This window comes from Piliocolobus tephrosceles, chromosome 1 (genome assembly GCF_002776525.5).
Source record: "Piliocolobus tephrosceles isolate RC106 chromosome 1, ASM277652v3, whole genome shotgun sequence".
In the NCBI taxonomy this organism is placed as follows: Eukaryota; Metazoa; Chordata; class Mammalia; order Primates; family Cercopithecidae; genus Piliocolobus; species Piliocolobus tephrosceles.
Genome location: NC_045434.1, coordinates 46,508,681 through 46,522,716, shown reverse-complemented (window position 1 = coordinate 46,522,716; position 14,036 = coordinate 46,508,681).

Sequence of the window (14,036 nt, the reverse complement as noted above, 5' to 3'; positions counted from 1 at the left end):
ACATTTATTACATAAGCTGCTTATCAAAGCAGAGACCAGAACTCTGGAGGAATGAGCACAAGAGAGGTGAATTGTGATGAGAAGTAGAAAGATGAGAAATTGCTAATGGCCTGTAATAACAGGACTAGAGACCTGTGAACACTGTACATCTAGAATTATGTGGTCTTGGAAGCAGGGGAGAAGGCTCATGCCTGGAGTTATCTACATCCCTTTATCCATATGGCAATCATGTCTTGCATGGCCTTATCAAAAGTTTTGTTGCTTTTTATTATCCTGTCTTATTGACATACATTGGGAAACACGATGGAATGTAGGTCACAGAGTTATGAATAAAGCTGGGAAACAAGATAATCCAATATTTTAATATACTTTATTCAAATGAAACGTTATCAAGCTTTTTCAAGTTCATGCTTATTCTGAAGCAAGTCTTACATAATTTATTTTTCAGATATTTTTCTCTTCTTATAACGTTGCAGGAACAAAGTAATGCATTAGGATGACAGAGTTCCTTTCAGGACAGTAATTCTAAACATTTGATGCACTAAATTATAGTCAACTACTTTCAATACTTCTTTGTTTCTGTCTTTCTTCTTTCGCTTTTCTTATAAAATCGTGACTTAGGACTATTTTAAAACCTGGTTAATCATGAACTTTGGGGATGGGAGAGAGACATGAATGCTGAAAAAAAAATCTAAGCCAAGAATCACAAACTAAGGCTACAGGCATCACACAACAATGCTGAAGATGAACATGTAAATATATTAAGGCCAGTATAGAAATCGTACTTATGACAAAATCAAACTAAAATTATACAAAAGATAATAGGGGAGTTTGATATTCCCCTAGTCTGGGACTGGCAGATTGCTAATGGAAGTGGAATTTTATCCTGAAGATAAGAAAAATGTCAGCCGATATGAAATTATGGGGAGTAGGAGCTAGATTAATAAGAAATGGAGGATAAACTTTAAGCCTATGGAATATCATATGTAAAGACATGAATATCTTAATTACATGCATTTGCATAACTGTAGTAAGATTACGAATGGAACTATTCTCTTACATTGAAAAGAAATGCAGGTGGCAAGGGAAGTACAATAGGTGTTATGTTGATAGGAATTAAAGAAAAAAGGTTTTGATTTTTTTCTGAGATTTGGAGAAACTAAAGTTTTTTAAAAATTGAACAATGATCAAATCTGCATTTTAGATCAATGTTTTAGATAGATGGACTTCAGATTCAAATGGTATACTTCAGAAGATCAAGATAAATTGCCAGTGGAATATTACTTGCAGAGTGATGCAAAGCAGTATAATTTTTCATGAAATATTATATATAAAAAGAATTCTTAAAGCCCTGTTAACACTTGTCCCATATCCTAAAGTTGCTAGTAAAACTAACAGTAACCATTTTTCTGCTGCATATATTCAAATTAAAACTAGAGGCTAAGGCCGGGCGCGGTGGCTCAAGCCTGTAATCCCAGCACTTTGGGAGGCTGAGACGGGCGGATCACGAGGTCAGGAAATCGAGACCATCCTGGCTAACACAGTGAAACCCCGTCTCTACTAAAAAAATACAAAAAACTAGCCGGGCGAGGTGAGGGGCGCCTGTAGTCCCAGCTACTCGGGAGGCTGAGGCAGGAGAATGGCGTAAACCAGGGAGGTGGAGCTTGCAGTGAGCTGAGATCCGGTCACTGCACTCCAGCCTGGGCGACAGAGCGAGACTCCGTCTCAAAAAAAAAAAAAAAAAAAAAAAAAAAAGAAAAAGAAAAAAAGAAAAGAAAACTAGAGGCTATACTGCTAACTTCTACTAATTATTGCCTTTGCTAACAGTGGTCATAAATGCCTTCATCATGCTATATATTCATTGCCTTACTGCTAAGAGGGATTTTTAAAGCTGTGGGTCAATATTTTAAAAAACATCTTTCAACATCCATAACACTAATTGAGATTTTTTATAAATATATGGTAATAAAACTACTTTTATAAAATAAGGAAAATAGGTTTCCCTCTTCTATTTTAGAAAACTTTTCTGTATTAGGAATATTTTCCCCTTGCTCCAGATTTTTGGACCAGGATGTCAACCTAGGATGGTATCTGGAGTAAAACTGCTATCCTTCAAACATGAAGCCAGATTCCCCCCAAAATTAATTTTGAAATAAAAGAATTCACACAATGGAGAAAAAAAATATTTCAAAGAGGATTTGATGATGTTAGGCAGTCAATAAATATTTAGTAAAATGTTAAAACTGTTTTGCTTCTATGTGAATGAGAGAGTTGGGGAATTCTCATGGCAGAGAAATATTGTGGTATATGAGAACACATTGAGTGCTTGTGGGCACAATAAAGGAAGGAGGTGGTAACCCAATCGGGGGGAAAAAGTTACAGAGTGTGTTATGTTAATAAAGGCTTTCAAACAAAAATAAGTCTTTTTAAATCTCAAATTAAAGGAGTTTGAGAATAACATCCAAGTAGACAGAGCAGTATAATTAAAGGCATGGAGGATGGAGAGAGCATTAAGGAACTGAGAACATGTGAAGCATCATGTTCAAGATTTCTAGGAAAGAAGCTGTATCTAAGAAGTGAATCAGAAAGAGCTTATTAAACCTTCTAACGCTTCATCTCGTCTACCATTTCAATTTCCACTTTTCTTTTTTATTATTTCTCTGTACCTACAAAGAGATGAGAGCTATATAGAGATATGAATGTAGATCAATATAGATGTAGACAATATGTCATTCATAAGTAGGTATAGCATATATACTCTACATAATCTACATCTATACACATTCTATTTTTATGATGTTTATTATCTTTATCTAGTAGAATATAAGCTTCATAAGGGCATAGACTCCTTTTAGTTTGTTTTGCCACTCTATACCCATAAAATAGAATAATTCCTATTATATAGAGGGTACTCAATAAATTTTTAATAAATAAATGGATGACTAAATAAGTGAATAAATACAATTAGATAGAATTTTTACTTTACTCAGACAACAGAGCCAGTAAAGGTATTTTCTTCTAGCTTATCTCTGAGTCAGTTCCTGAACTATCCTCCTCCATCAGTTGTGTGGATACTAATGCACACCCCGAACCATAACCTCTATGTTAAGATTGTCTATTAAAAAAAGTTTGGTAGCAATCCTTCCTTTGTTGATGGGCTGGTTAGTTTTCGCTTTTGAGCACTATCATTTGCATTATTCCTGCAGATCTATCTGTTCCCAGTTCACACTTTCTCCGTGTCTGGCTCATGTGGCACTAACTTACTGTTGTTAAAACAGTCCTGAACAATCAGCGATACAAACTAAATCTATGATCACCAGGATTTCAGCTCTGAGATGCCATCTGCTTTGTTTAACACTGTACCTCTAGTGCTTAGCCCAAGACCCAGGCAAGAGATGTGCTCAATAAACACATGATGAATAAATGAGTAAATGAGCGAATATTTGCTGATCTATTTTACTATGCAAAAGACAGGAATTAATAAAAATCACTGAAAGGCTTATCACATGTTTGATTTTCCTTGGAAGGGCAGACTTAAATGATCATTTTGAATTGTTAATTTCTCAATTTTAAATAAATTATCTAATGTTAAATTGCATATAATTTTAATGAATTACAAAGTTTTACATTATGAACATTGATTTCCAAAATTTTATTTTTATAAATATCAGTCAACCAGAAATAACAGTGATTGATTTTCTAAAAGATGATTTAAAAAGGATTTTTTTCTTTGGTAAAACTAGAGTGGAGATTTAGAAGAAATGGAAACATTAGATTTACATTCTTCAGAACATAGCTTTAAATGTATAATACTATATTTTTAGTTTGTAGCTGTTTATATAGCTTTAGCTCCATTAAACTTAAAGCTGCATTTAGAGTTATCTAGTAGATTTATACCTTTAAGTTTGCTAATGTAGAACTACTTTTTCAATGATCTAGTATTTTTTAACATTAATGCTACTAATACTAGGGGTATTTTGGCATTATCCTATAGATTTTAGATTATGACCTCCTTTGAAAATGTCTGATAACTGCCTTTTAAAAATGTTTACGATTCTACCATTGAGCATTTTATTTCAGATGCTCAATTCATAGACCCATTCATAGACATTCATGGAACATTTAGGTGATTATTTTTCCATTATTTCTGAAAGCATACAACTTAACACTTTTTCTCTTACTTTTGACAATACTTTAAATTTAATGTTAAAGAAAATTCTCAGTTGTGATGGTATGACTGTGGAATAAGTACAAAATCTGCATAAAAATATACTTGCCTCCAATTTGATAGATTTTGTAAGTTCACTTTTGTGTAAATTCAAAATTTGATTTGCAGTGTTATCTCTTCTAGCTAATGTGTCTTTTCCAATAAGTATTGAAGATTTCATAATAGGATGTGTGATAGATTTTGCCATAATATGATTGACTTTGTAGGGACTTAAATACAAGCTATTTCCTGTTTTTTGAAGAAAAATTTGAGGAGCAAAATTCTCAGTGACTCAAATTTGGGCATATGCATTTACTTATGTTGATAATCACAGGCCACATTGCACATTGTAGGCGCTCAGTAAACATTTTCTTTACTCAGAAACCATTTCAAGGATATTATGCAGTTCACAAATGTGTATGCATCTCTATTTGTATTTATACACACACACATGCTTAAAATGTCACTTGGAAAAATCGACTTGGGATGTGTGTCCTGCATACATCATCTTCATTTTAAATTTCTATAATTATTTTGAGGCATAAAATATATCTGGTTATAACCTGAGGGAAACTCACACAGTTCCTGCCCTCTCACTGGGGCACATCTTTCCCCAAATGACAGGCAGATCTGTCACAGAGTGTGGTGATTTATCTCCTCTGATTTCATCCCGTAAAGACGCCCTATACAAGGTGAAGTGATAATTTTCCTCAGAGTTAACATGTCCGATGTCTCATTTATCATTCTAGTCCTTGTGAAATGACATCGAACATTAAATTGAGAACCAATTTTGGTTGTGAAGTTTGGCTGCATGCCTGCTTCTCTGAGAAAACAAGCAAATTATCTGTACTTTTTGTCACGGAAGTCATACGTCACCTGGAACTGTTCTTTCTTTCTTTTAACCCATGTTGAGAAGCAACAGAAAAGAATACGTGAAATACACTGTAATAAAATAATACATTTTGCCAGAAAAAGTTATCAAAATTATGCAAAATGTTTAGTTTGTGGGGGAAAAAAAAAAAAAAAAAAAAAACAGTGGACAAGTCAGGGGAGATCCTGGAGGAAGCCTGAGAGTACATATGGTGGTCTTAACTCAAAAATATGCAATTAATTCCCTGTAAGTTTGGATATAAAAAGAATGCAATTCTACAATTTTCTGAAAGTAAAATTTCTACAAATCAACATATTATTTTCATACAGCAAGAAACTTGTTTGTAAATATTTGCCTGAAGTTGGAGCACAACTTTATAATTTGTTTTCTAAATGAACTTATTCACGCATATAATCAAGACAGTCAACTGGATCGTGTGATTGGGTCGAGAAAACATCTGTCTGCTGAACTTTTAATTTTACCTTACATAATTAAGAATTTTCCCTGAAATAAAACTGATCATAGACTGTAATTTATCGGATAAGTCTCACTGCTGTGAGAAACTTAGACATAGGGAATCTATATACATTTAACAAGTCACATAAAAATAAGTTAAGAATAGAGGAAGATTGTGCTTTTTAAAGAATATGATTATTTTATAAAGATGGATATACTAAGGGGATATGGGCACATAGTTGAATTGAATGTAAATGTATTAACTCATTTCCTGTTTGCCCAAAGAATACTCTTGTCTCTAATCCTAAAGTATTATCTGTTAGAGAAATGTATGTCATGCTACATTCTGTGATGGAATATGATGTTATATTCTGTAACAGAGATGTATGTGATGTTACATTAGGATTAGGGATAAGAGTATTCTGTAACAGTAATGTATTTAATGTTACATTAGAATTAGAGACAAATTCTGCTTAGAAATAACTCCAATAACAGTTTAATATTTTATTTTCACAGTGAAAAATCAGTCAGATTTGCTTAAGCCTCAAAATGGAGTTATGTAAAATTAAATGAACATTGGCAGCAAGCTGCACTTTTTTTTCTAAATGGAAAATGGGTTAAATAAATATTGTCTATAAATGTTGCAAGTCACTCCTGTGAGCCCTGACATTATGAAGCTTATAACCTAAATAATCTACCTACTGATAAAAAGGAATATAGAAAAAAGTACAATAATAAATAATGTCTATTGAAAACTTGCTATTGTCTGGTAATAAATACAATCAATGCTTTACATGAATTATTTTATTTATTCCTTTCACTCTCTCTTTGAAGTAGAAACTGTTGTTTGTATCATTTTATGGTAGAGGAAAATAAATCATAAAAAAGAAAAATAATTTTCACAAGGTCTTAACAACTAATAAGTGATGGAGTTAGAATGCAAACCTGGCTCGAGCATGCATTTAGTAATCTTAGACTAATAAAATGCAAAATATGTTAAGTGCTTATAAGCATCTAATAGCACAAAAAGAATAGAGATACTTCTAGAGAGGGATAGAAGAAAAAGTGGCATTTCAGCTGCAATTTAAGGAAGTAAAATTTCTTCAAGCTGAAATATGAGAAAAGAAAGTTACTTCAAGAGAATATAACACTCTGAGCAAGGGCAAGTAAAGAGGAAAAGTCTTACTTTTTGTAATAACAAGTTTTCTAGATTGTCTAGAGCATAAGATTCAGGCAAAGTATTTGAAGGGGATTAAGCCTGGAAAAAAATGTTTGCCGTAGGATTCTGAACTTCAAATTCCGTGCCCAAACTGAGTTACAAAAATAGGAAGACTGCTATGCAAGTATAGCAAGTCCTCAAACATTATACTCAAATACTGATGCCTCATAAAGTTGATTCGATAAAAATCACTTTGCAGCCAAGGCCCCTGTCTGTGAAGAGTTTCTATATTTTGCCTGTGTATGTGTGAATTTTCTCTGGGTGCTCTGGTTTTCTCCCACATTCTAAAGACGTGGTTAGTTGGCCTGGCTGAATGGGTGAGTGAGTGAGTAACCTGAATGTGTGGGAGTATGTCTGTAAGTGTACCCTGCAATGGAATGTAGCCTCTCCAGGGTGGGTTCCAACAGTATACCCTGAGCTTCCTTGATGGGCTCCTGCTACCACAAACCTGAACTGGAATAAGAAGGTAAGTAATTATCTTGTTTTTATTAATCTTTCTTAAATGTATGTATAACTCACATTTTTTCAATGTTTAATATTAGAAGTGCTTTGTTCTTCATTTAGCAGTTTTGCAATGATTTTATGACCAGAAATATGCCACAGGAATTAAACTCTTGTTTATATCAATTAGCCTGTGGTAAAACTGGTTTTCTTATATATAATTTCACTTAAAGCTGCAGTTTCCAAAAACCTATCAATAACGTTAAATAAGAACTTACTATATACTTGTTTATGTTAGTAATGTGTTTCAAATTGTGGGAAAATGAGCAATTACCTTGTATAAGTTGCTGGAAAAGTAATTAATTATATGGGAAAATAATTTATATTTATATTTTTCATAATTGCTAAACTATGTTAAATTTGAATTAAAGCACTAGACGTGGTTGGTAAATGGTTTTTCAAGTGTATTGGTAATGTTTTATATTCTAGTTCATATTTCTCCCTCCTCAAGAAGATGATTGTGGTAGATTGAATACTAGCCTCAAAATATATCCAGGTTGTAATTCCTGGAACCTGTTAAAGTCACTATATATGGTAACTAGAACTTGCATATGTGATTATGTTAAGGATCTTGGCATAGGTAGATCATTCTGAATTATCAGGGTGGGTCCTAAGTGGAATCACTGTCCTTATAAGAGGAAGGCAGAGGGAGACTTGAAGACTGAGGAGAAAAAATGCATATATGTACCATAGTTTGGGAGTCATGAGCCAAGGAATGAAGACAGCTTCCCAAAACGGAAAAAGTCAAGGAAACAGATTTTCTTTTAGACCCTCCAGAGCGAGCTCTGTGGTGCTGAAAACCTGATTTCAATGAGGTAAACCTTATCATAAACTTCTGGCATCTAGATCCACAAAAGAATAAATTGGTGGTGTTTTAAGCCAAAGAATTCCTTATAATTTGTTATAGCAGTTACAGAAACAAATGCAATGATATTTACAGAGGTCTGCATCATACCATTATAAAGTTCCATGTATACAGTATATTTATAAGTAAGTATATATTAATAAAAAGTAATAAAATATAGATGGCTAAGTTTTGCTGATTGAAGAACGAGGAAACACCAAAGAGTTATAAAATTAATCAGTGCAACTACTGGATAAATTTACCTGCACAAAAATTGAGTATTTACATATTTTAACAGTAATAAATATAAACAAAGCCAAAACTGCAACAAATATTGATACTCTATTTCATAAGTGTGAACATGTAGTATTTGCCTTTCTGTTTCTACATTATTTTGCTAAGAATAATGGCCTTCAGGCACATCCTTGTTGCTGCAAAGGACATAATCTTACTCTTTTTTAATGGCCACATAGTATTTCATGGAGTATATATGCCACATTTTCTTCATCCCATCTATATAGGGGCATTTAAGTTGATTCTATGTCTTGACGATTCTTAATAGTGCTGCAATGAACATACATGTACATGTGTCTTTATGACAGAATTATTTACATTCCTTTGGGTTTATACCCAGTAATGAGATTGCTGGGTCAAATGGTATTTCTACCTGTTGGTGGGAGTGTAAATTCGTTCAACCATTGTAGAAGGCAGTGTGGTGATTTCCTTAAAACCTAGAGGCAAAAATAAATGTGTCACAGAGATTCTGGTATGTTGTGACTTTGTTCTCATTGGTTTCAAAGAACATCTTTATTTCTGCCTTAATTTCGTTATTTACCTAGTAGTCATTCAGGAGCAGGTTTTTCAGTTTCCATGTAGTTGTGCGATTTTGAGTGAGTTTCTTAATCCTGAGTTCTAATTTGATTGCACTGTGGCCTGAGAGACTGTTTGTTACAATTTCTGGTCTTCTGCATTTGCTGAGGAGTGTTTTACTTCCAATTATGTGGCCAATTTTAGAATAAGTGTGATGTGGTGCTGAGAATAATGTATATTCTGTTGATCTGGGGTAGACAGTTCTGTAGATGTCTATTAGGTCCACTTGGTCCAGAGCTGAGTTGAGGTCCTAGATATCCTTGTTAATTTTCTGTCTCATTGATCTGTCTAATATTGATAATGGGGTGTTAAAGTCTCCCCCCAACAGTGTAAACATTCTACTTTTTCTCTACAATCTCACCATCATCTGCTGTTTTTTTGACTTTTTAATAATAGCCATTGTGACTGGCATGAGATGGTATCTAAATTGCTTGGGGCAGTATGGCGATGTTAATGATGTTCATGATTTCTATCCATGAGCATGGAATAATTTTCTATTTGTTTGTGTCATTTCTAATTTTTTTGAGCAGTATTTTGTAGTTCTCCTTGTAGAGATCTTTCACCTGTTTGGTTAGTAGTATTTCTAGATTTTTTTTTGTGGCAATTGTGAATGGAATTGCATTTCTGATTTGACTATCATTGATGTATAGGAATGCTAGTAATATTTGTACATTAATTTTGTATCCTAAAACTTTGCTTTAGTTGTTTAATAACCTGAAGGAGATTTTGAGCTGAGACTATGGGGCTTTTTAGATATAGAATCATGTTGTCTGCAAACAGGAATGGTTTGACCTCCTCTTTTTCTATTTGGAAGCTGTTTCTTTCTCTGCCTGATTGCTGTAGCCAGAACTTCCAATACTATATTGAATAGGAGTGGTGAGAGAAGGAATCTTTGTCTTGTGGTGGTTTTCAAGGGGAATGCTTCTAGTTTTTGCCCATTCAGTATGATGTTGACCGAGGGTTTGTCATAGATGGTCCTTATGATTTGGAGTTATGTTCCTTCAATGTCTTGTTTATTCAGAGTTTTTAATATAAAGGAGTTTTGAATGTTATCAAAAGCCTTCCGAATCTATGAGGATAATCATGTGGTTTTAATATTCAGTTCTGTTTATGTGATAAATTATGTTTATTTTTATGTGAATGTTGAACCAACTTTGCATTCCAGAGAAAAAGCCTGCTTGATCGCAGGTGATAAGCTTTCTGATGACCTGCTGTATTTGGTTTGTCAATATTGAGGATTTTTGCATTGACTTCTATCAAGAATGATGGTTTAAACTTTTATTTTGTGTTTGTGTCTCTGCCAAGTTTTGCTATCAGGATTATGCTGGACTCATAGAATGAGTTAGGGTGGAGTAACACCTCCTCATTTTTTTGGAATAGTTTAAGCAGGAATGGTATCAATTCTTCTTCATATATCTGGTAGAATTCAGTTGTGAATTCATCTGGTCCTGGGCTTTTTTTTTTTTTTTTTTGATTGGTAGGATATTTATTACTAGTTCAATTTCAGAGTTCATTATTGGCCATGTTCAGTGATTCGATTTCTTCCTGACTGAGGGATCAATTTCTTCCTGGCTCAGTTTATTCCTTGGCCGGGAATACATGTCCAGGAATTTTTACATTTATTCTAGACTTTCTAGTTTATGAGCATGGAGGTGACCATCATATTCTCTGGTGGTTCATTGTATTTGTGGGGTTAGTGGGAATATCCCCTTTTTCATTTCTAATTGTGTTTATGTGAATCTTCCCTCTTTTCTTCTTTATTAATCTAGCTAGTAGCCTATTTTATTATTTTTAAAAATCAACTCCTGTATCATTGATCTTTTTAATGATTTGTGTGGGCGGGGGGGGGTAGTGGGGGGAGGGTCTTAATACCCTTCCAGTTCAGCTCTGATTTTGGTTATTTCTTGTCTTCTGCTAGCTTTGGGTTGGTTTTATCTTGGTTTTCTAGTTCTTCTAGTTGTGATGTTATGTTCTTATATAGAGATCTTTAAAATATTTGTATGTGGTCATTTAGTGCTATAAATTTCCCCCATCACACAGCCTTAGCTACATCCCACAGATTCTGGTATGTTGTATATTTGTTCCCATTGATATCAAAGAAATTCTTGATTTCTGCCTTAATTTCATAATTTATCCAAAAGTCATTCAAGAGTAGAATATTCAATTTTCTGTGTAATTGTATGGCTTTGATTGAATTTCTTTGTCTTGATTTCTAATTTGTGCTATGGTGTGAGAGATTGGTTGCTATGATTTCAGTTCTTTTGGCATTTGCAGAGGAGTGTTTTATGTTTGATTATGTGACCAGTTTCAGAGTATGTGCCATGTAACAATGAGAAGAATGTATATTCTGTTATTTTTGGGTGGAGAGTTCTGTAGATCTCTATCAGATCCATTTGATCCAATGGTGAGTTCAGGTCCTAAATATCTTTGTTGATTTTCTGCCTCAATAATTTGTCAATTATTGTCAGTTGGGTGTTAAAATCTCCCACTATTATTGTGTGGGTGCTGAAGTCTCTTTGAAGGTCTCTAAGAACTTGCCCTGTGAATCTGGGAGGTCTTGTGTTGGGTTCATATATATTTTGGATACTTAGGTCTTCTTGTTGAATTGAACCCTTTATCATTATATAATGTCGTTTTTTTGTCTTTTGATTTTAGTTGCTTAAAGTCTATTTTGTAAGAAATTAGCATTGCAATCCCTGCTTTTTTTCTGTTTTCCAATTACCTGGTAGATTTTTCTTTATCCCCTTATTTTGGACCTATAGGTTTCATTGCATGTGAGATGGGTCTCTTGAAGACTGCATATCAAGCATTTTAGTTTTTTACTCAGCTTGCCACTCTGTGCCTTTTAATTGGAGTATTAATTCATTAATATTCAAAGTTAGTATTGATATTTGTATGTTTGATCCTATCATCATGATGTTAGCTGTTCATTAAGCAGACTTGTTTGTGTGGTTGGTTGCTTTATAGTGTCACTGATCTATGCACTTAAGTTTGGTTTTGTAGTGGCTAGTAATAGTCTTTCCTTTTCGTATTTAATGCTTTCTTTGAGAACTTTTGTAAGGGTGGTCTGGTGGTAACAAATTCCCTTAGCCTGTGCTTGTCTGAAAAGGATCTTATTTCTCCTTCACTTATGAGGATTACTTTGGCCAGATATGAAATCCTGGGTTGGAATTTATTTTCCTTAAGAATGTTGAATATTGGCGCCAGTCTCTTCTGGTTTATAAGATTTCTGCTGAGAGGTCCATTGTTCATTTGGTGGACTTCCCTTTGTAGGTGACCTGGCCTTTTCCCTCTAGTTGCCTTTAACATTATTTATTTCATTTCATCCTTGCAGGATCTGATGCTTATGTGCCTTGGGATAACCCTCTTGTGAAGTGTCTTACTGGGGTTTTTGCATTTCCTGAATTCGAATGTTGGCACCTCTAGCAATGTTGGGGAAGTTCTCATGGATGAAATCCTAAAATATGTTTTCCAACTTGGTTACAATCTCCCAGTCTTTTTCAAGGACACTAATGGGACATTCTGTCTCTTTACATAATCCCATAGTTCTCAGAGGTTATATTCATTTACTTTGATTTTTCTTCTCTGTTCTTATCTGATTGTCTTTTTTAAGAAAACCAATCTTCAAGCTCTAAGGTTCTCTCCTAGACTTGGTCTATTCTTGGTGTATACTTTTAATTGCATTATGAAATTCTTGTCATGCGTTTTTCCATTCTATCAGGTAAGTTGCATTCTTTTCTATACTAGCTATGTTGTCAGCTCCTACACTGTTTTATTGTGATTCTTAGCGTCCTTGGATTGGGTCTCAATATACCCCTGCATCTCAATAATCTTTATTCCTATTTATATTATGTATTCTGCCACTTCAGCCATCATGGCCCAGTTTAGATCCCTTCCTGGAGAGGTGGTGCAGTCATTTGGAAGAAAGAATACACTCTGTCTTTTTGAGTTGTCAGGGTCCCTATGCTGTTTCTTTCTTATCTTTGTGGAATTACATTCCTTCAATCTTTAAAGTTGCTGACCTTTGGATTTCTTAAAAAATTTTATCCTGTTTGATAACCTCAAGGGCTTTACTGTAGTATAAGGTGGATTCAGCTGACTGGTTTCATTTCTGGAAGATTTTAGGGGACCAACACTCAGCTCCCAAGTCCTGGACTTCATGGTGAAAACTGATTGTGTCCCTTCCTTATGACAGAATCATCCAATGGCTCTTTACGATGGCCACTAAGGCCATGATTTCACAAAAGTGTGAAATTATGTACGTGATTTTGTCTACATTTGAAATCCAAAATAGCTGATCTGATTTTCTAATAGTAGTATACTGAATGAAAATGTTGATATCATAAGAAAAATTAAAGAACTGAGGATATCTAACTGTGATTTTTATATGAGCATGTTAGGCATATTGTTTATAGTCCAATTATAAAGTCATTGAGGTCTCTGAGTCTAACCTTTCAATTTCTTTCTCTTTTTGCTGCTAATCTGGAATTCTGATTTTAATGTGATTGTAAACCAGTGGTCAGGGGCAGATAATGAAATTTAATCTAGTTTTGGCTCACTGGTATGGGGTGTGATTCTCACTTAGGGTGTGAGAGGTCCTGGGTTCAAATCCCAGACAAGCTCTTTTTCCATAGTCTCAGCCCAAAAGTTCTTTCAGCTGATAAACAACTTCAGCAAAGTTACTGCATACAAAATCAATGTACAAAAATCACTGGGATTTTTATATACTAACAACAACTGAAATGAGAGTCAAATCAAGAAAGGCAATCCCAGTCACAATTGCCACACACGCACAAAATAAAATGCCTACAAATACAGCCAACCAAAGAGGTAAAAGATCTCTACAATGATAATTTTAAAATTCTGCTCAAAGAAATCAGATAAGACATAAACGAATGAAAAAGCATCCTATTCTCATGGATAAAAACAGTTAATATTAAAATCACTATACTTCCCAAAGCAATTTATAGATTCAACAAAATTCAATTTCAATGAAGTGTGAAAGTAATTTTACACCTTGTGTCCAGTGAACATTAAAATATAAGCATACATGTTGATATCTGGGGGG